Source organism: Harpia harpyja, chromosome 8 (assembly GCF_026419915.1).
Source record: "Harpia harpyja isolate bHarHar1 chromosome 8, bHarHar1 primary haplotype, whole genome shotgun sequence".
NCBI classification, from domain to species: Eukaryota; Metazoa; Chordata; class Aves; order Accipitriformes; family Accipitridae; genus Harpia; species Harpia harpyja.
In genome coordinates, this window is record NC_068947.1 from 36,028,762 (window position 1) to 36,049,468 (window position 20,707).

The 20,707-nt window shown below is 39.7% G+C and overlaps 1 protein-coding gene across 5 annotated transcripts in view; it reads left to right on the plus strand.

Moving 5' to 3' along the window:
- The window catches only part of HTR1F (5-hydroxytryptamine receptor 1F), a 123,874-nt gene that overhangs the window by 33,158 nt on the left and 70,009 nt on the right, over nucleotides 1–20,707 (plus strand). For all 5 annotated transcript variants that reach the window (XR_008236166.1, XR_008236165.1, XM_052793904.1 and 2 more), the window contains exon 2: nucleotides 20,030–20,144. The gene's annotated coding sequence lies outside the window, so the exon portion shown is untranslated. The remainder of the gene's footprint in view (nucleotides 1–20,029; nucleotides 20,145–20,707) is intronic.

Consider the following 20,707-nt stretch of genomic DNA (forward strand, 5'->3'; position numbering starts at 1 on the left):
ATGAAGAGAAAAAGACAGAATGCAAGTCCTCTCATCTGTTTTAAACATTTTGTTTTCAGATGTAAAGCATGCACCCTAGAAGGGCTACTGAATATAAATGGAACGCAAAAAAAAAACCCCGATAGTTAATAGATGTTTGCATTACCTGCATCCAGAGAGCAACAAAGATGGTGAAGGGTCTAGAGAACGAGTCTTATGAGGAGCAGCTGAGGGAACTGGGGTTGTTTAGTCTGGAGAAAAGGAGGCTGAGGGGAGACCTTATCGCTCCCTACAACTACCTGAAAGGAGGTTGTAGCGAGGAGGGTGTCGGTCTCTTCTCCCAAGTAACAAGCAATAGGATGAGAGGAAATGGCCTCAAGTTGTGCCAGGGGAGGTTTAGGTTGGATATTAGGAAAAATTTCTTCACTGAAAGGGTTGTCAAGTATTGGATGAGGCTGCCCAGGGAAGTGGTTGAGTCACCATCCCTGGAGGTATTTAAAAGACACATAGACATGGTGCTTGGGGACATGGTTTATTGGTGGACTTGCCAGTGGTAGGTTAATGGTTAGACTTGATGATCATAAGGGTCTTTTCCAACCTAAATGATTCTGTGTGTCTACATTTAACCAAATTAATCTCTTCCCTGGAATTTTTCAGACTACACTGCTGAATTTAGTATCATTAGAAGTAGAAATTGCATCTCTTCTTTTAAATGGGTGGATGAAAATTGTTTAAAAGTCCTGCTGCTCTCAGTTTTGTGTCACTTGAAATGCTGTGTAAAGTTCCCCAAGTAAAAAGGGACTATCTTACAGTAAAAATATTCTCAGTCACAGATCGAGCTGGCCCAGTACACTGAAAGCAGGATAGAGATCTTGATAGCTGATTTACAGAAGATTTATTCATCCTAAATGCTTAAAAAAAAAAAAAAAAAAAAAAAGACTTAAACCAAAAAGCTCAATTCAGGGAAGCATAATATGAGATAAACACTACACTGAGCATAAAGGATGTCTGGCTGTCTGCGGATCTGAAAAACTTTTAATTTTACCATGTATTCTCTTCCAGATGTAAAGATTGGTCACCCATGCTGCTGTCTGTGATTTTCTAGCTTCTAGCCTTACAAGATTCATTAGCTGTTCATCAACCAAGATGCATATATGACACACTGCAAGAAAGACGGTATTGCTGTTATGATGGCTTTTAAATAAGAGGTTCCTGACATTTGATTTTTGTTGGATCCCATCTCTTGATCGCTTAGCTTCCTTGTTGTTGAGCAAATAGTCTTTACTCACATTACCCCTTCAAAAAATCCTGCAAGAAATTCTTGACACACCAAACAATTCTTGCACAGCATTTCTTTTCAGTATAAGTATTACGTTTCAGCATTTCAGATATAAATTTTGTATGCAGCAATTTATTCTCTAGCTTTCTGTGAATTTGAATTCATAATGCTTTGGTAAAATTCTTAAATTTTCAGATAAACTTTTCTTCACAAGGCTCTGTTTGCCTGGTCCGCTTAGCTGCCCACCTCCTCCTATTATCAATTTATCTACGTGTACTTGTCCCAGTGGCAACAATGATGTTGCTTAGCTGGTGCTATTTTTAATCATCAAAACACTTTGCAAACATTGTCTTTAGAAACTGCATGGGTAAGATTTTGGAGTACCAGTAGTGCCTTTCACTACAGAAATACTGAGGAAAGTAGATGGCATAAAGCTTCTGCATGAGCAAAAGGTTTTGATTAGAACTCGCATCTCTCTATATTCAGACTCTGTTTGAACCTCTTCTTTCCTTGCCAAGCTCTGCTTTGGTGACGTAAGCCAGATGCAATAACAATCCTTTTCTGAAGTATTTTTACATGATGTAGCTTTTGGTGTAGAATTGGGCTGTTTCATTTTTGTGTGTCTCGTCAAGGGGAGAACATCATCTGCCCTTCCCTCCATCCTCCCTTACATCCCCCATCCCACAACCTTTTCAGTATCCCTCACAGTTCAATACTCCTTGAGAAAGTAGAGATTTGTGTATGGTCTCTGCAAGCTTATCAGATGTAGACTTGTGGGAGGTGTGGATTGTAATTTTTTGTAATTTGTCACTATTGGGGAACAGAATAGTGGTTTTTGTTTTGTTAGAAATAGTCTAAACATTGCAAATAATTTCAAGTTTTCGCAATTAAATGTATTTTGTTTGATTGTGCCATTTGTACATTTAGCTCCTTCTTCCTCATAACTAAAAGATTATTTGATGAATAAATATCCTAGTTATAGACAGGATATCAGAGTAAGGTCTGGAATATTTTACTACAAAGCTATAGTAAAACTTCGAGATCATCCACTAGTATGGCAACTTGAAGTAGTTCTTGTAACAAGTGTCTTGTTTTTGAAAGTATCTACTCAAAACAAATATCAGGGATCAAATTATGTCTATTCAATAAGAATCCATTCACCTTATTTTATAGTATTTCTACTATATTCAAAATCGTATTTCTGTTCACTTTTACACATATTAAATATATAAAAGTCTTGTAAGTCTGAGTACTTGTGTCCAACTTCAATTACCTTAGTTCTGCTTATTTGGTTTTATTTATAACTTTAATCCAAAATAGTGGATATGGCAACCAAAACCATGTCAGGGCTTGCCAAGCTGTTGTAGCCCAGATCACCAATGTGCATGAACCACGTTGTTAGCATTTCATATTCTGGGTCACATTTTTAGGCTTTAAATGTGGCTCAGGAAAGTTCGGAGGTTTTATTTAATCAACGAAAGAGATTTATGCTTTTTTTCCCCTCAGATATGATCTAGCAGAATGCTGCCCAATATGACTGGAGCTCTTGGGTATCTATGCTGATAGGCAATAACATGTTCTCATGATGAAAACAAGAAGGCATTTTACAGTATAGGAGATGGAGTTGTATGATTAGGGATCCGTAATGAGAATTCTTACTATTTCCGTGGAGATTATGTACTGGAGATGGCTAAAAGGAGGAAAATCAGGATGCACTGGTCAATCAATATATGGCTGTGAACTGTTAGTGTGATGCAGGCGTGGAAAAAGCTAATGACATTTTAAGATCCTTTAGGCAAGACAGTTTTGGAAGAGAAAGAGGAGACTGTCTTTTTGATAGGCTTCACTGAGACGCTATTTCGACTACTTTTCTGGTTATTTACATTCTGAAAAAAATTCATGTAAGCTAGAAAGGGTACAGAAGAAGAACAGAACGATGATTAAAGAATGGATTTTTCAGCATATTCAGCAAAGAAGTTACAAGAGCTTGGACAATTTTGCCTTGCCAAACAAAGTTGAGAGGGGGCAAATAGGAAGGTGAGAGAAGATCAGTTTCAAAGATAACATCAGTAAAAGTTCAATACAAACTGGTAGTGTATCAACTGAAACTGGAAGTTGGGAAGGGGAAAAAAAAAAAAAAGTGCTTTCATGCTTATCAGCATAAAACTCTGGATCAACCTTCCAGACAAAGCAGCTGGGACAAGGAATTCGCACTGCTTTAAAACAGAGTTCAATCACTTTATGCAGGGATACCTAAGAATTGCTGCAGACAAAAAAACAAGTCTATGCTACAGGTCCTTGAATTGCTGGTGCAGTGGTACAGCCAAAAAATTTACTTGCATGACACCTATACTGTATTAAACCTCTGCATCAGAATTTCTTTTGGTTACCTGCCAATAGCAAGAAAGTTCTTTTTGCCTATGACACACCATTTGTTTTCAGAGTTTTTCTTCTCCTTCCTCTGAATCCTGTGAGATTAAGTCTAGAGTGTCTTTCAGCATTCAGCTTTATTGCCCTAAAGTTGGCCCCATCGATTGGCTGCAGCTAGAGACAGGCTGCAAGTAACATGGGCCAGCTTGCCTGCCAACATTCAGTCCCCAAGACTAGGGCAGCAGCTCCTCTCCACTTCTCTCAGGCTAAGCCAAACCAACTCAGCCCCAGCTAAGAGAAGCAAAAAGATGAGCCAAAAATCAAAAAGCAGTCCCTTACCTTTAACATGAGATACAATTTTTTGGACCTCTGGATGTTTCTCACATCATAGTACCTACTACTGCAATACTTAAGGCATTTACAATACTCTTATTTGTCCATGGCTTCTGTCATTTTACCACATATAGCCTGCGTTTGTAACAGCATTATCAAGCAATTTGTTCCTGGACTGCTTGCAAACATGCAAAGTAGACATTTTGCAGACCTTCCAAATCAGACACCTGTGGTCAAACTGCCTGTGCATACAGGAGGCTGGTGTAAGCCTTCAAAACCATTAATAGCACTTAAAAGAAATTTAATTCTGTTAAATAATTGTAGATGTGGAACATATGTTTATGTAAGTGCTCTGAAACAGCAGTTGAGTTCTTCTGAAGTTGTTAGTATTTACCTTAGGCGGAAGCATTTTTCAAGCTCTGTTTGAAATAATTGGCAGCAAGCCCTGTAAAACGTACTCTGAGAACTGGATTGCTAAAACACAGTAAAACACCCAAATCAATTTCCTAATACTCTTTCAGCCCAGACTCTAATTTTAACACCCCCCCCTTGACCAGCAGCTCTGGCTGACAATAGTTAACTCCAGAGATTAGCATCTATCTACATATGACAATGTATTCAAATACTGACCGTACAGAAAGCCCAGAGTGTTTCTTCCTCTCCACTAGAAGGCTGCTTGCTGGCCTCAGCCTCTCCCCTGCTTCATTTTAGAAACTTCCCCTTCCCCAGGTGGCCTCCAAAAACCACCTGGCCCCACCCAGTTCCCTGACCTCCCCTCCCAGCCCATTCCATCACCTTTCTCTGCCCTTGCCCACCATAAACAGGGACCACATTGATTCAGCTGGGCTGATCTACCCATCGTGCTCCTTACCTGAGCCAACCACACAGGGCAGGAGGGAAGGCATTCAGCATACTGTTTTATGGTGCTATTAATCATTAGAATTGTTTTTACTTAACAAAACGTGCTGCAAAATCAGTAGGCGGTAATCCTGACTATTATCATTTGTTTCATCTGCAGTGACAAGGCAGTATGACCTAACTGCAGCTTTCCTGTAGTTCAGTTATTGTAGATAACACAGCTGTGATTTTCAAGAGTGGTCTTGGTGGTTTGGACATGCTGCTGACAAAAATAACGTGGGAATTGTGAGTTCAGTGTCATAGGCAGCTTTAATGATTAATTCATTCCTCTGGTTTTGTTTACTAAGATCTAAGATCTCTGCTTTTAGTTTTATGTAATCACAATACTTGCTGAAAGAGAAGAGGAATCTTGGGGATGTATGCAGGAGGATTCCTTCTCAAAACAGGAGCAGACCAAAAATGAAACCACGCTGCCATATAAATGCAGGAGTGAATTCTACATGAGAGCAGAATTAGTATGCTGATTGAAAGCAAACTGGGGGAAAAAAAAAAAGCTATATCCCTTATTTAATAATAGTTTTTCATTACAGTTTTCAAAAGTGTGGTCTCCTCTAACCATGCATTACTTCTGAAATGGTTTAAAACATGTGGTGGAAGTTCCAGGTATGGGAGTTACAATATAAGCTATCAAGGAAAACAATATATAGATAGATACATACAAATCAAAACAGAAGATGATCTATTTAATCATTTACATAGGGCTGCAGTACATTATGATTTCTCACAAATACCAATCCCTGTAACACCAGTCTTCCTCATAGAATAGTATTTTTAGAGGCAATCATAGACCAATTAGTATTAATTAAGATCGTAAAAGATGAAGTATCATACAGGAATCAACTCTCTAGGGTGAGAAATGGTATAACATCAGGTCTATAAAGCATCTGTCTGCTTAATGGGTTGAATCACGTCTAAGCACCTCAAAACCACCCTGCTAGGTAGGAAGCTAGCAGGATCCACACATGTAGTGTCTTGTATCCTGCAGATACACTCAACCTGGGGTTCCTTCATACTTCCTAAGAGTGTGGCAATGAAGCCCAAAATACTGGCTTTAAACAAGCCACTGTAAGGATTCGGATCATGTCACCCAATGGATCTCCTGTTTCCATATGTTGCTGTTCACTTTTGACTTCAAGATCACAAAATGTTTTCAAGCTAGGGAATCTGAGGGAAGTTGTGAGCTAGGTATACCTAGTGATGGGCCCTTCAGCTCTGAATTTTTCTTTCCCCTTTTAACAGCCACATCCTGGAGATCAGCATTGTCCCTGCACACTGCAAGTGTGTTCTTGGTGCACTGTCATCAGAAAAAAAAAAAAGAGGAATTTGAAAAATGAGAATGAAACATATGCAGATGATAATTGATGGTAACAGTAGGGAAGGAGATTAAGCAGGATCTTTGTTAGGGGAATTCAAGCCACCAGCAGCCCTGGAGCTAACATCCAGCAAGTAAAAAAGAAGTGACAACAAATGTCACAGCCCTGAGCCCAGCCAGCCAAACCCCTCGAAGCGAGAGGTTGCAGAGCATGCTGATGCACTCAGTGTCCTGACAGTGAGTCTAACCCTTCTCTGGATAGAAAGGCAGATCAGGGAGGGGAGAGCAAGGCACAGGAGATAGTCAGTTCTCATATATACATATTTTGGAATGGGGTGAGAAGATGAATCATTTTATTTGAAGAGTGAGATTATTAAGGAGGTTTGAACAGCATGTGCAGGAAAAAATCTGATTATGCAAAATGGAAAAAAAAAAGAGGAGGAATTAAAAAGATTCTAGTGTCAAAAACACTAATTTGTTGGAAGAAGAACATCAGCCAGCAGGTTGGACTGCATACTGAGTGGAAAGCAATGAGGAAGATGAGAGGGAAGAATAATAAGAACAAAAAGCAGCAGCAGCTAATGGGATAAGTTTCTGTGAAAACGAGCCTAAAGATTCAGAGATGCATACGCAAAAGTCCCTGCCATGTAGAGGTCTAAATGTGTGTAGGAGGAGGGAGGGGGGGGTCACACAGGCAAAACCTGACATCAAATATTGATTCCGTCTATTGTCCAAACTTGTTGAAACCCCATCCTAAAAAAAGCATGCTTTTACAGAGACAGTCTTATCATAATTTCTTCTCTTCAAACCCTGAACCCTACAAAGAAATTCACAAAGAAAGTTTTTAAAATCATGATAGAAGTAAACACTCATATCATTAAAAGGTGATGGTTAAAACAGATGTCACTTTAGTTTCTTTTCACTTGCTAAATTCAAGAAACAGTGTGAAACAGAATATAAAATGCTAGAGAGAAAGAGCTCTTTGCTAAAAGGTCATTTAAACCAGAAACTTCTTTGAAGATGTAAAGCCACTTCAGTATTATTTAGTCCCAGTCACTCAGCAGGGTGTCAGCAGTGAGGGACCTATTCTGTTAACAGATAGCCCTCCAGACTATGCCAATACCTGAAACATTGAAAAACACCTATTTATGCTTTTATATTTTACAATGATCACAAAGAAAGGCCTTCCCTGGTTTCTAGGTCTTAGGCAACAAATTTCATCCAGTTTTGTAAGATCTCTCCTGCAGATGCTCTGGTGAGCCTGCAGAGCAGAGTAACAAATGCTGGGCCTTTACTCACAGTCATATAATCCTGTTGACTCCTGAAGAGAAAGTGACACATACAACGGAGATCAAAAAGTACTTAGAGGCAGAGGCCCAGATCCCTAGAGACAAATGAACAGCAGAAGAAATGTTCTGAGGCATGAAACAGCCAAAAGTACAACTGCAGAAACTAGGTAAAGCTAAAGTCTGACAGAGTTTGGGTTTTGGCATTAATGAAGAAGTTAAATAGTCAAAAGAAATCTTGTTAAACACCTGTTCTTTGTGTTTCCTGCTGTTGCATCCAAATGTTATTTAAATTCTGTTCTTTCCTTAATTAGTTTTCAAGTTGCAACATCATGTCAGCCGCACAGTCAGTATCTTGCTTCTCCTTTTGTTCAAGCCAGAAGCAACTCTGCTTTTACTGAGAGCTGGCTACTCTTGGTGCTTCAATCCTTCACTTACATACAAATATATGCATAGATATAGATATATACATGTAATAGCCCTTTACACATTTTCTTCATGATCGATACTAGCTGGACACTTCTTTAACAGATTATTCCTGTTCTTGTGAATGAGGACCAATATCCAGAGATCTGAGGACACACAATATGAAATTATTTACTTAAAATGCTCAGAACAAAAGCCCCTTCAAAAAAAAAAAAAGTCAGCTGTGTCTTGTCTTCTGCTAAAAAGCATGGGACAAAATGAGACTGCAGTGATCTCAAGATGTTAAAGGTGGCCAGGTCACTTAAGCAGGTATCAGATCATTTACTGTATACATAATGGAAAGCCTGTAGTGTGCTCAGTTTTTGAGAGGGCATGCTTTAAGTCAGGGTGTACCCTGGAGACAGGAAGGAGGACAGAAATGAAAAGAGAAGCCCTAAAAAACTACATCTGGCTTTCGTCTCTTCCCTCACACTTTTCTCCCTCACTGTTCTTTCTTCCACTCATTTTTTCTCTCCCCACTCCTAGCAGCCTCCCTTGAAAACTCTGCTCTTACTGGCAGCATCCAGCATTCAACCCTGCTTGCAGCTACCCTCCTCCCAATCCTTCCTGCATTGCTGGAGCCAGCTGCTCTATTTTATCATCAAGCCTTTCCTTATCCTGCCATGCAAGCCTATTAGGAGGCAAAAATAAACACAATTATTGAAATCCTGTTGCCAAGCTCCTTAGCTGCAATCCTTGCCTGAAGTGCAGCCTAAATCAGAGTGCAGTGACATCTTCCTCCTGCAAAAGCACCCATATGCCAGTAGGTTTTGTCAGCAGAAGTCCTAAAGGTCCTGCAGCAGCCAGCAGTAAATCTAAATCTTCAGATCAGCATCAGCTATAGGCATTCACTAAGTTGGCATTACAAGTTACATGCTCAGATTCCAAGTCTGCCAGTGCCGGAGCCCCGTAAATCCCACTTGGCTGGCACAGCAGTGCAGAGTCACAGTTTGCAGAGAGTCACTGTCCTCCCTCCTATTTCCCATGCAACAGCTAGAGCAGTAAATGTGACCGTCCCCATCCCACCCTTCTCCCTGCCCCACCACTATACTTCCCTCTGCCTCCCTCTCCCATGTCTCAGCCAGACCTGACCCTCATCCTTGGGTGAAGGATTTCGACTTTGTCTCCGCCACTGACAAACCTTGAGCATATTCTCTCTCAGGTGTTACTGTCTACAGTACTAACCAAGGCACTAACCAATGCAGAGACCTTTCCCACAGCATAAACCCTCCCGGGCACTAGCCTTCATCTATCCATGTGGGTCCTGTGGTATTTAGGAATGAACCTACTTCCTCGAATTCTTTAGGCACAAATCATAAACCCAATACTAGCATTAAGCATATCCTCAGCAATACACGTAGCAGTCCATGGCTAGTTATAAGCCATTTGTCTCATCTTCACCCTTCCTTATCCAAACTCTTCTTGTCCTGCAGAATCCTCTGTAACCTGAAGGTTATGGTTAAGCTGAGGGTGAGCAGGGTCCCTCTGTCCAGCACTCTTCCACCGCTGCAGTGCTCTGCTCTCTTTCCTGTGCCTCTTGCTCTGGTGAAGTAGCTCGAGAACAACAAGCCCAGGAAGGTAGGGGAGGATCCTGGCTAACCTCACTCTTTCATAGGCAAATAAGGCCTGCCACGGGCACATTTTGGCTGGTCTGCTTTGTGTTACAATCCCCACAAGCAGATCAGATGCTGTCAGAGATGGAGATGACAGCACTTGCTAGGAGCAGTCCCAGAGCAGTCCCAGTCTTCACAAGAACCACCCTGGGGCCAACGTCAGACCTCCTTTGCATCGCATGAGGCAAGATACAGGGACAGCAACTATCAGGTCGCACATTTCTGAAAACACACAGCCAGGTGTCCAAGCCTTGACAGGTGCCACGTTGGCTAAAAGAGGCTTCAAACAAGGACCTGTCTTAAAACCCTAGGATCATTCCTGTTTAAATTTCCTTGCTTAGGGGATTTGCCATTGTAAGAGTTATTTTCCTCCTGACTAGCCGGGCTTGCAGTCCTTCCTTAACTCTCCAGTCAGGACAATGCGGCATTTAGTTAGTCTGGCTTAAGTAGTACCAGGCTCCAATATTGGAAACTATTTTAAGAGGTGGAGGGAAGGTGTTCAAGAGAGGGAAGCATTACTTGTGATTGACAAATAAGCAGTTGTGTCTTCAGAAGCCAAGTGGGAAGGTACGAGCCTGAGATTCAAGAGAGGAAAATAATGAGATTAAATACTTCTTTGCCTTTTCATTATACATCCAGTTTTCTTAACGGTGTTTTTTCTCTGTAGGAATCTGAATATGAAACTGTGAGATGTTCTGCATATTGCCCTCTTACAGCTTTTGTCTGAAATCTTGCAGCGTCAAGTTTTGGCTTCAAATTCTCGAACAGTCTATAAACAATAGTGGAAAATCTATGGTGGAGTGAGTGCAATAGAATTCTCATAAAAAATATAAAAGAAAATATTCTTTTACTTCCAAACAAAATGCTCTATGGGCACTTACATATTTTCAGTATAAAATTGATTTAGCTAATCTTCTACACTAACACTGTACTTAAAATCAATTGCATTTTTTCCATTTTAAAATGTTCAGATTTTGAAGACTGATTTTCCTGCTACCTGTACATTCCTGCTATCTGTAATGTAAAGGGATGCTGATGACAATGAAAAATTTATTTTCCATGGGCTGGAAAGGAGTGAAAAATCCCGTTTCAGTTATGGTTAATCATGGTAGCTTTGCTACCTCTATCCCCTCCACTGAAAATGCATGCCTCATTCAAGCCTCTTGTCCTTCTTTGACCTCTCCTTGCTTACCTAATGTTTTATTCATTAGTAAGATATGGCAGGAAATGTCATGTCATTAGTGTTGTATTCATCTACTTTGAAGACCATCTACCACTTTGTGACAGATTGTGTGGATTCTTCCATTAACAAATCAACAGATTTACTCATTTCTTTAAAAAAATATTTAAACCTATTGTTACTACTTTTAGCATGTAGCTTCTTCAAGGCAGATATTTAAATATTAATAAGTTTTAGGTCCTAAAAGTTTCTAACAAGGTGAAAGTACTTCTGCAGGTCTTGTAGTCTGATCAGTATCTCCCTCCCTCTCCTCCCTTTCCTTATTGTTAGATGCTCAGTTTCTCAGATGCGTTATACATGGTAAATTGATGAGATATGTCTTGAAATTCCCAACTTTTCTGTAATATACATCTGCTCCAGAGAACTGGCAAGCCTAAGAAGTTCAGCTGCAAATGCGTCAGCCTGAACCTAAGAAGTACAGATTGGAGGCAGTGACTCACTAGTTCACGATGGAGTAGCTTTGTGCAGTCAACTTTTTCCTACATTAAACAGCTCTGGGAGAAAAAGTTGGGGGCGCGGCTGGGAGCTGGTTTGGGGTTTTTTTGCTTATGTGTAGACTTCCATTCCATATTAGCCTCTGGTTTTGTATAAAATGAAGTAAACTTAGCTTTCTTCACAGTGGGAAAAATCTTCAGAAAAGACATTTAATAAACTCATTGTTCTACCATCCATTTTTTCTTGGAATTTGCCAAGATGATAGGCTCAAGTGTGCACAGATGGCCCCACCTACTCTAAGAAGGAAAAAAGAAAATTCTCTAGAGAGACTGATCTGATGAGTGTGTGTGTGTGTGTGTGCGCATGCGCGCGCGCACATTTGTTTAAGCAGGGAGAAACTGGACGAGGTGCAAGTGAGCATCCTTAACATTAAAAAGTTATCTGGTTTCTGATCCATAGTGAAAGAGAGCATTGGAAAATTTCAAATCCTTCCACTGAGATTAGACAACAGATAGTGCAGCTTTCTCAGCTGTCACGGGTGAGGTGGCCCGCAGCAACTGGAGCAAATGAGAAATAACATAGTTTTTACTCATAGCAAAAGGCTAACCATTAAGAATTTGCAGCCTGTAGCTGGAGGTTGGGGGGTTGGGGTTAAATGTTTTTGTCTGAGAATAAATAAGAGCAGCAACAGTCTGTGACTTACACTGGAATATAGTAATTAGCATGCAGGATCAGATTTGTACCTCATCTTTAATCAAAAACAGGCAGAATGCTGAGGTGGCCAGCCCGGGTTGGAGAAGGATAAGGAAGAGGAGGGCATTTTATATATTTGGCACTAGACATTGAACTGCATGTTTTTTGAGCTCTAACACGTCATTTTTTAAACTAAACCATATTGTGAAGCATAAGCACTTTTAATGGATAGAAAGATGTGGCTTAGTACACAATTAGGTGAAAGACCTTGGAAGGGTTGTCCATGAAAATTTTTTAATTCAGGCAAAATCCAGACATCTTTACCTAAATCTGTAGTCTCTCTATTTGATAAAATTTCTATCCTTAATGTAAAAGAAACCTGGCTATTTCTCACTTCACTGTCTTTTAGAGAGAAACACAATTACTTTTGTGCAGCTTTCAGGTACAAAGCAAAAATAACCAATGCACAGTATTTTCAAAATTCCCTGATTTCAATAGCATTAAAAATTAATTTCTTCATAAAAGAAGTCCTACTTTTTCCTTATCTAATTACAAAGCTCTCTACAATGTTCTCAAATACATTCAACAAGAAAACGCCCTTTGTGCAGAAAGTTAAAAAGTGATTTATCACTGCATATAAAAACAATGTGCTTGAGATATAAGCTCAGCCAGGCTGCTGGCTAATTTTTCTAAACTGATGCAGCTTTTGGGTATGGCTTCAGACTGGAGTCCTGAAACAAAATGTAATTTAGCAGAATGGAGAGCAATTATTTCACTGCATATCACCATTAAATAAATCTGTTTCAAAAGGTAGCTCTGAAAGTGGCATCCTTAGCAGCTCTATTCATTGGGGCCCCACAAACACCAGTCAATTTTGAAAATATTGAGTAGAAGTTGAGATTCTTAGATTGCCCAAATCATATCTTCCTTTTACAATGGTACTTACCCTTACAAATATCCATTTTCTGTTAAGCTGTATGAGTTGTGGAGGTGATTCTTTCTGGTACATTCTTACAACTTTGAGGAAACTCTGGTAAGAAATTGCTTTGGCTGAGGAGGAGCTTTCGCTCCAGACGCATCCTGCTCACATACTCCTCCCTGCACCTCCCTGGCAGCAGCTCTCCACATTTGCTCCAATGCAACCCAGCATTGCTGAAAAACAAATCAAACGACGATGGAAATAGTCCATGCCCGGGCTGGCTGAAGCCATTTGTCTTCAAAAAATACTTACAAAGAAAGCAATCCAAACTAGTGAAAGATAATAGAAATGCTTCCCAAGACTATTTATGCTAGATCTACAGGCTGTTTGTTTGCCTGCTCTGGAAGAAAAATATAATCAGTACCCCGGCTATATCCATCACCATTTCTATGCCCCTCACAGGAATTTTTCCCCAAAAGCTATTTGGACAGCCGCACCTGCATCAGGAAGAAAGGAGTTAAATAATCTGAGCAGGTTTCTGTAAGCCGCCGTGGTATCCAGTACTCCAAACTCCGATAGTAAAGATGAACTAACAGAAAAGTTGTCTGTCTCCCAATCAGTTGCCAAAGCACTGATAAAGTTTACAGCAAGATTTCCTTTCTTTTTCCAATAAGTTTGTTTATATTAAGCCCTGCCTCACCAACAGCTATATATAAAAACAGTCATTGTTTCAGAAAGTTTGAGCTATGTGATCGTTTTCATAAAAGAGTATTATATAGGACTAAAATGCTGCCTGCTTTAAAGATATGCCCTTTTGATATGTAAGATGTTGCTCTGTGAGAGATTCAACATACTTAGTCACCTGTTATACCAGTCAAGAAACAGCATATAAATTTTAAAATCCTAGGCCGTGTCCTCTGTCTTTTAATCCCTGAGCTTCCTCTCTAGAAGTGCTCTGGTTGAGTGATTAAATGACAAAGACCCCATTTTAGTAACACAGCTTTCACAAAGAGATATTGGTGTACATTATGAATTCAGATGACCAAGAAACAGCACATTACATCAACAAGTCTATTTAACACAACTGAAACTGTTATTTTCCTTTAATTTTGAGGAGACTAAGACATGTAATTCTTTCCTTAACTAAATCACAGGTTGTTTTCCAAATGACTGACTTCTTAGAAAAAAATGTTCTCATACCCCAAAACGAAAGCCCAAAATTTGGCATGGGAGGGACAGAGATGTGGAACTCTGGTTACAACTTTGTTGATTGGTTAGACAAGGAGGTAATTTTACTGCATATTTTCGTATCTTTATTAATTAAAAAACATCCTTTCTCCTTGAAAATGAAGTTCAAGCTCTTTTTCAGTCTTAATCAAGAAATTGTCCTTTTCGGTTTCCTGATCTGTCAAGGTTTGACAGATAAGTTCTGAAAATTGCAACAAAACTGTGTGATTTTCACTAGCTATCTGAAGATAAATTCCCTCTGGCTCAGTTTTGCCATTTTTTGAAACTGCTGAGCTACTTTTTTGTCTTGTTGCAAGGCCTGAAGAAAGTAGGTTGTGAAAGAAAAGGATCTTTTTTAAAAGCAGATGAAGGGGCATTTATGTTAAATTCTTTCCTTTACTTAAGCAATTTATTGAGGAACAATCCATACAGAGAAGTGCAGAGCAACTCTGACTACTTAGCCTTGCTTATTTTGTCTTATCTGCCTAGACTTCAACCCATCAAAGAATGTTAGGGCTAACATGAAGTGTCCTTCCCAGTAGTCTCTGACCTCACATGGGAGTTTTTAGGTTCTTTATGATATAACATTTATCTTCATGAGAGAAAGTTCTCTCAGTCATGGTTAATCAACGCCTGGAACCCTAAATTGTTATAAACATATGTCCATTATTTTGATTTGTGTTTCATAATTGACTTGTCCTGAAGCAAAAGAGGGGGAAATACATGCTGACATAATTTTGTTCAATTGCTACTTAAGTTATGTAATTCCTTAAGCTTATTAGTCAAATTGCTACCCGTTGTTGACATGAAGTAACGGTAATGTTTGCAGGTGGTTAGGGCTTGTGTATGTTACCATTACAATTTCCACACTCACAGGAAGCTCTTGTATGGTATATGTGATGATACAATGACAGTACTCAGAAGTTTACAGTCTAACAGACACAACAAAAAAATTGCAGAGGAGGAAGATATAATCCCGCAACTGAAATCTGGCATTTTTTTGAGTTTAGAAGTGATTCCTGTTTGCAACTGCTCCTTCTCTTGTGCTTTTATGAACCAACTAATTTTGTGTAGTCCTCATGATTGAAATAGCTCTTTAGGAACAACGTACAATACAGAAATCAGTCTTTTAGCAGAAAAGTTAGTCTTTCATCATGCTCAACAAAAAGCAGTTTTCCCTTGCCATAAGATGAGGACAGATGTGGAAGCCAGGCTAACTTCCTGAAGCAGCAGAGGTAGAAGCAAAGCATCCACACAGTCTGAATCAAGACAGGTTGGGCAGCCTCATCTTTCTGCTGCTCCTGCCCATCCCTGCTTTAAATCCTCATGTGCAATTAGTGATGACATGTTCTAATCCTCTTCATACAAGCTATCAGAGGATTGTAACTTCATATGGGAAATATCAGGGGAAGAAAAGCTCAGAACAAAAATCCTTTTTTACAAAAGCATTCAATAATGAAGAAGGAAAAACTAACAATAAAGAGCAGACAGACTACATAGGAAGGTTTGTTTAGAACTAAATAACTTCAGAAAAACAGCTTGGCTTTCAATTTATTGCTGTTCCTTTGTGGGATTGAGATCTTGTTTGAGGGTGCAATTTATGCCTGCAAAATTAATTTCATACAGAAGTAGTCGTACTTGTGAGTAAATGTTATCCTCCTTAGGTAATAAAAGAAATAATGATAATAATCAGATTTGTTTCTAGAATTGAATGATAGCTTAAAAATTGTCAACAAAAGTTAGTCACAAAGAAGATCATCCTACATATTTAACCCTTCATGTACTGTTAATTTTCATTTTTGCTGCCACCTTCTTCACCATTAGATGGCAAAGATTTCTTTTCATTTCATGGCAATGAACATTTGAAAGGAATCATTTATTTATACACAGATGATATCATGTAATGCTGCATCCTCAGCTTCAAGGTCAGATATATTTATTGTGCTCAGATAAATTACCTTTTATTATTATTATTATTATGCCTATCCAGTATAAATACATTTTGAGCATAATTCTTTTTCTTTCATTTGCAGCAGGGAGTTTTTGACATTTGAACATAGGCTCTTCCTTCCTATTATTTTATGCATGTGCCCTCTGGTCATTTTCAACCCCTGCAGTCAGAATAATGAATTCCTCTTTATTGCACTGTCAGTGTGCTGTCATTATTGTGGAATTTTTCTTCTCCTGGAAGGCTGTTTTGTAAGTTATTTTTGAAAAGCTATACTACATATGTGTTTGGGATTTATAGGACTGTAGTGATCCATCATCTTCTGGCACATCCGATGCAGCCACTGTAAATTTAAAGAAAAAGAGGATTCTCATCCAACTATGGACATCAAGCCATTCTGGGAAGTATTATCTACTTCTAACTCCTTGCCCCTTTTATGCAGGAAACACAAACTCAGCTCAAGATCACAGATAGATTTCTGTTTGCCTTTGCAGTAAGGCTGTCATTTTCTTTATGCCACCTCCAGTTACTGCTGGCTTTTGAGAAGACAAAAATTTGTGTGTGATTCTGAACCTAGGTCTTCTGCACGATAGCAAATGGTGCTGCTAGTTGAGCTTTTAAAACAGCTGTCAGATTCATGTAAAGCTGTTTTTTTCCCATAATTATCTTAGCACAAGATACCATTTTAAAAGTCTTATTTAGCATCCTCCACACAGTAAGAAAGTCACTTTTAGTCTTGTCATGGAATTATTGCAGATGCTATTTTTAATCACAAAAAAGCTTGCCTCCGTATTCCACACATTTCACAAGACTCTTTCCATTGCTTTTCACAAGATCAGAGCCCTCATAATATCAATGTCTTTGCTAGGAAAGGAGGGCTGGAATTGATAGTTCTGCTTTTTGGTTACTGGTAGACTTCAACCTGACATAATAAATATTCAGATGTGAAGCAGGAGAACCATGAGGCTTGCAAAGCGATGGAAGCAATAAATGTGCTTCAGAGGTGGAGGCAGGTCCAGAATTACTTCTGCTGGACTACCTTCCTAAAGGTAGTTACTGCCACACATAAACTGAGATTACTGGGATTTTGAGCAGATGTGAAATGATTTTATATTGGGTAAAACCAGGTTTGTTTATGTTTAGAAATATTAAGTCCTCATATGTACAAGACAACCCTGTTCATCTGGCTTCTGTTTATTAAACAAAATGGTGAGTTCATAGGATTTCAGGCAATTTCCTAATTTTTCCCTTTACCTGGGGATGTTCTGCCATAACAAAAATTACCCTGGTTGTAAATTGCGTATCAATGGTTCCCAAAAGTCCTTATTTCTGCAGTTCTGTAATGTCTTCTTCTCCATTCTCAGTTCATAGAAATCACTATTCTATAAACAGCTTCAGTTACTGATTGAACATTACCTATTTTTTTCGGATGTTCTTAGAAAGCTAAAAGAAAGCATACTTCCATATGAACTTTACCTGCTGGGTATGTAAGATTCTCCTTGGAGATGTCTGTTCTGTTCCTGTGCTGAACCTCTAGGTCCCAGGTACTTACATTTTAATTAAGCTGAAAATGATGGCAGGTAAAACAGCTACATCCATACTGCTGTATCATCAACAAGGACTCCCACATCCATCCTCCCTTCCCATCCAGACAAGGTCTTCACAGGAGCTTGTAGGCAGCTTGCAAATATGCCTGCACAGGAATGCCTGGCAGCACTCCAAGCTAGATAACAAGGTGCAAAGAGTGATCTAAGCACCCAGGTGGCCTCCAGATCCCCTTCAGAGGACACTCTCTCCCCATTTGGACAAGAATGAAGTCATTGGATGGCATGCCAACAGTGAATTCTTGACTATATAAGCACACACATTTCAAAAATATTCTTTTTTGCATTAGAGGACCAGGAGAGAAAAAGTGAGCACAATTAGGAAGGGCCTGAGTGCAGAGCCAGGTGCTTGCAAACACAGTTGAGATGAGGATGAAAAGGTGAAGATGCAGAAGCTGGAAGGAAAGGAGGATGGGAAAAGGATAGACCGTAGGGGGAAGGCATGTACAAAAAGGACCTCGAGTCTGTCAAGAAATGGAGCCTTCTTATTTGTCTAGAAAAGCCAAACAAAATCTCTGAGGTATGTAGGTGCTACCTAGACATTCTGGTACGTATAATTTCTTACCTTGGAATGAAACATTCCATACAAAATCTCAAAAAGGAACAAAAGCCAGCTTCCCCTCCCTCCACCCCTTAAGATGGAAATCCTTCTGAGTATTTTAAGATCACCCTAAAATTAGCCTGACTCTCGTGCACTCTTGTATTTTCATACAGAACAGTTTTGCCATGTTTGATGGAGTGTGTTGAGAGAAAAGGATGCAGACAATGGTTACGCTAACAACTTCCAAGCAAAACCAGACAAGAGGGCTACTCTGCCTCTGCCTTGATCAGTTGTTGCTGATCATCCATTGAACGCTTAACGAGATACAGCTAAGTACATCATTATGTCCTGAGTGCTGCATGTTCCCGTAGAAGGTCATGCTGGCCATTCTACCTTCTGTCCTTCCTGGCCTTGCCTAGAGATAGAGAAATCTGCATTGCCAAGGAGGGCAGGGCAAGAGAGAACACGGGCACTCATTTTACTATTTAAACTCTATTATTACTGCCAATAAGTTACATTTTGAAGCTTAGTGCTCTGTACTGAGCAGGAGACTAATTTTTGAAAAATGCAAGTCTTACGTCTACCAGCGGCATGGGGACAAAAGTACTAAGAGCTTTTACTTCTCCATGTTTTTTCAACACATACAGGACTGATGTTATAATTCATGATTTGCGGGGTGCCTCCCTGGCAGGGAGGCTATTGCCCTTCCTTTAGCAATAATGAAACCTGGACTTCCCGAAGTTGCGCTGACAACCTCAAGAAACCACATCACTGACTATCCAAGCCTAGGCCATAGGCCATAATATCAAGTAGATGGTACAACAAATAGGTCTGTAACCACCCTCAAAACCTGCCCCAGAGTACTTTGAGCTGTAAGAACTCATCTGGCACCAAGTCACAGTCAAACGTTAGTAGAATTATATTCTAGATAAATTACCATGTTATTTGATAATGTGTGAAAAATTATTAGTTTTTATCCTTTTTTCCAGGAAATCAATGATCGTTCCTTATTTCGTCACTCTGTCTTCTTTTTGTTCATTTTTCTTACTGACTGCTCTTCTGCTTTGAAACAAGAACTGCTTTTGATATCTGATTTTCTACATTTTAAGCATATTAGCCATTTAAAGATTTTATATTTAAAATTAAATTAGTCTATTCTTGGTAGAATCCTCTATTTCTGCCTCTCACAGTGCAGACATTTCACAGTGCATACTCTTTTGCAGTATATTTCTTCTTTAGGCAGTTGCTTACTGTGAGACAGTGATAACTGGGGGGAAAAAACCTTAATATTTTGATAATGCAAGAAACAATGCCTTGCAGTTCAAACAGCACATACTCTGGCATGTTTATGTCGTTAGTTTAATAACATGAGGCCTAATGCTGCAAAATGCCAAGTGCCCTCAGCTCCCACTGCAGTCGGTAGGAGCTGACTATTAGCACCTTACAGATGCACTTGGGTGCTAATAGCATGAGATACACTAAAACTACTGGCTTCACTAAATGGCACAGGCTTCCTCCTCCTTTTCCTTTTACTGACCATTTATCTTCAGAAAAGTCCAGGTCAGTTTGTTCAATTCCTTGAGTTCCTCAAGTGGAGCCAATTTCTGAAGTGTCAAATCCTGCAAGGTTTTTGCTGGTCATTATCATTATAAAGAATTTCAGACATTGCCAGCTATGCTCTTACACGAACTCTGTGGGGTTTTCCTAACACTGGCCTCTAAGCTTTTAAAGAATCATTCCCAGTTAGTTGAAGAGGTCCTGCAAATTACAGTTTAGGCCTTCTGAAAATTTTTTTCTTCCCCTGAAGTAGAGATCTTTCATTGTCACTTACAGAGTCTATTTTGATGATTTTTTTGCTTTCTTGCAGGTTTTTGGCAGTATCCAGGGTTGCTAAGGGTGATTTAATTCCTACTTCCAGTCCAGTCCCCAGGCTTCCTGGCACAGAGGCAGCTTTTCCAAGGCTATTCCGAACAAGAGAGATGGTGAGTTGCTTTCTACCCTCATACATAGAGACTCTACATGTGGGTTTGTGAGGGATATACCTATTTTAAAGACGATCACATTCATTTAGGTGGGTCTTCCACAGGGGTTCTGCAAAGCACATTGAATGGAGTTTCGCTGAGCTCTGCGAGATTGACTTTTCCTTAAAGTAGTGCAGGAGGAGAGAAAAGTCTGCACTGTGAAAAGCCTAAATAGAGCAGGCAAACATAGCCAGGTGAGGGTTGGCCTACAGGGTTATTGCAGGCTTAACCGGGCAATGTGAGTACACACAGTGCAATGGAAAGCTGCAGACCAGCCAGGGAAAAGATGTCAAAGAGGACAATCAGTTTGAGAAAAGAAGGGCAGTGGCCAATGGAGGGATGACTGAATAAATGAATAATGTCCAGCACAGTCTGAGAAGCTCAGGCACTGCAGGAGAAGCTTAGTCTTCAGTCCTAGTTCTGACTGACCTTCTCCACAGCCTTGGACGTTTAAAAACTCAACGTCCACTTCAACTGAGGGGAAAAAAACAACGGTGGCAATATAACGCTTCATTTCACAGGTA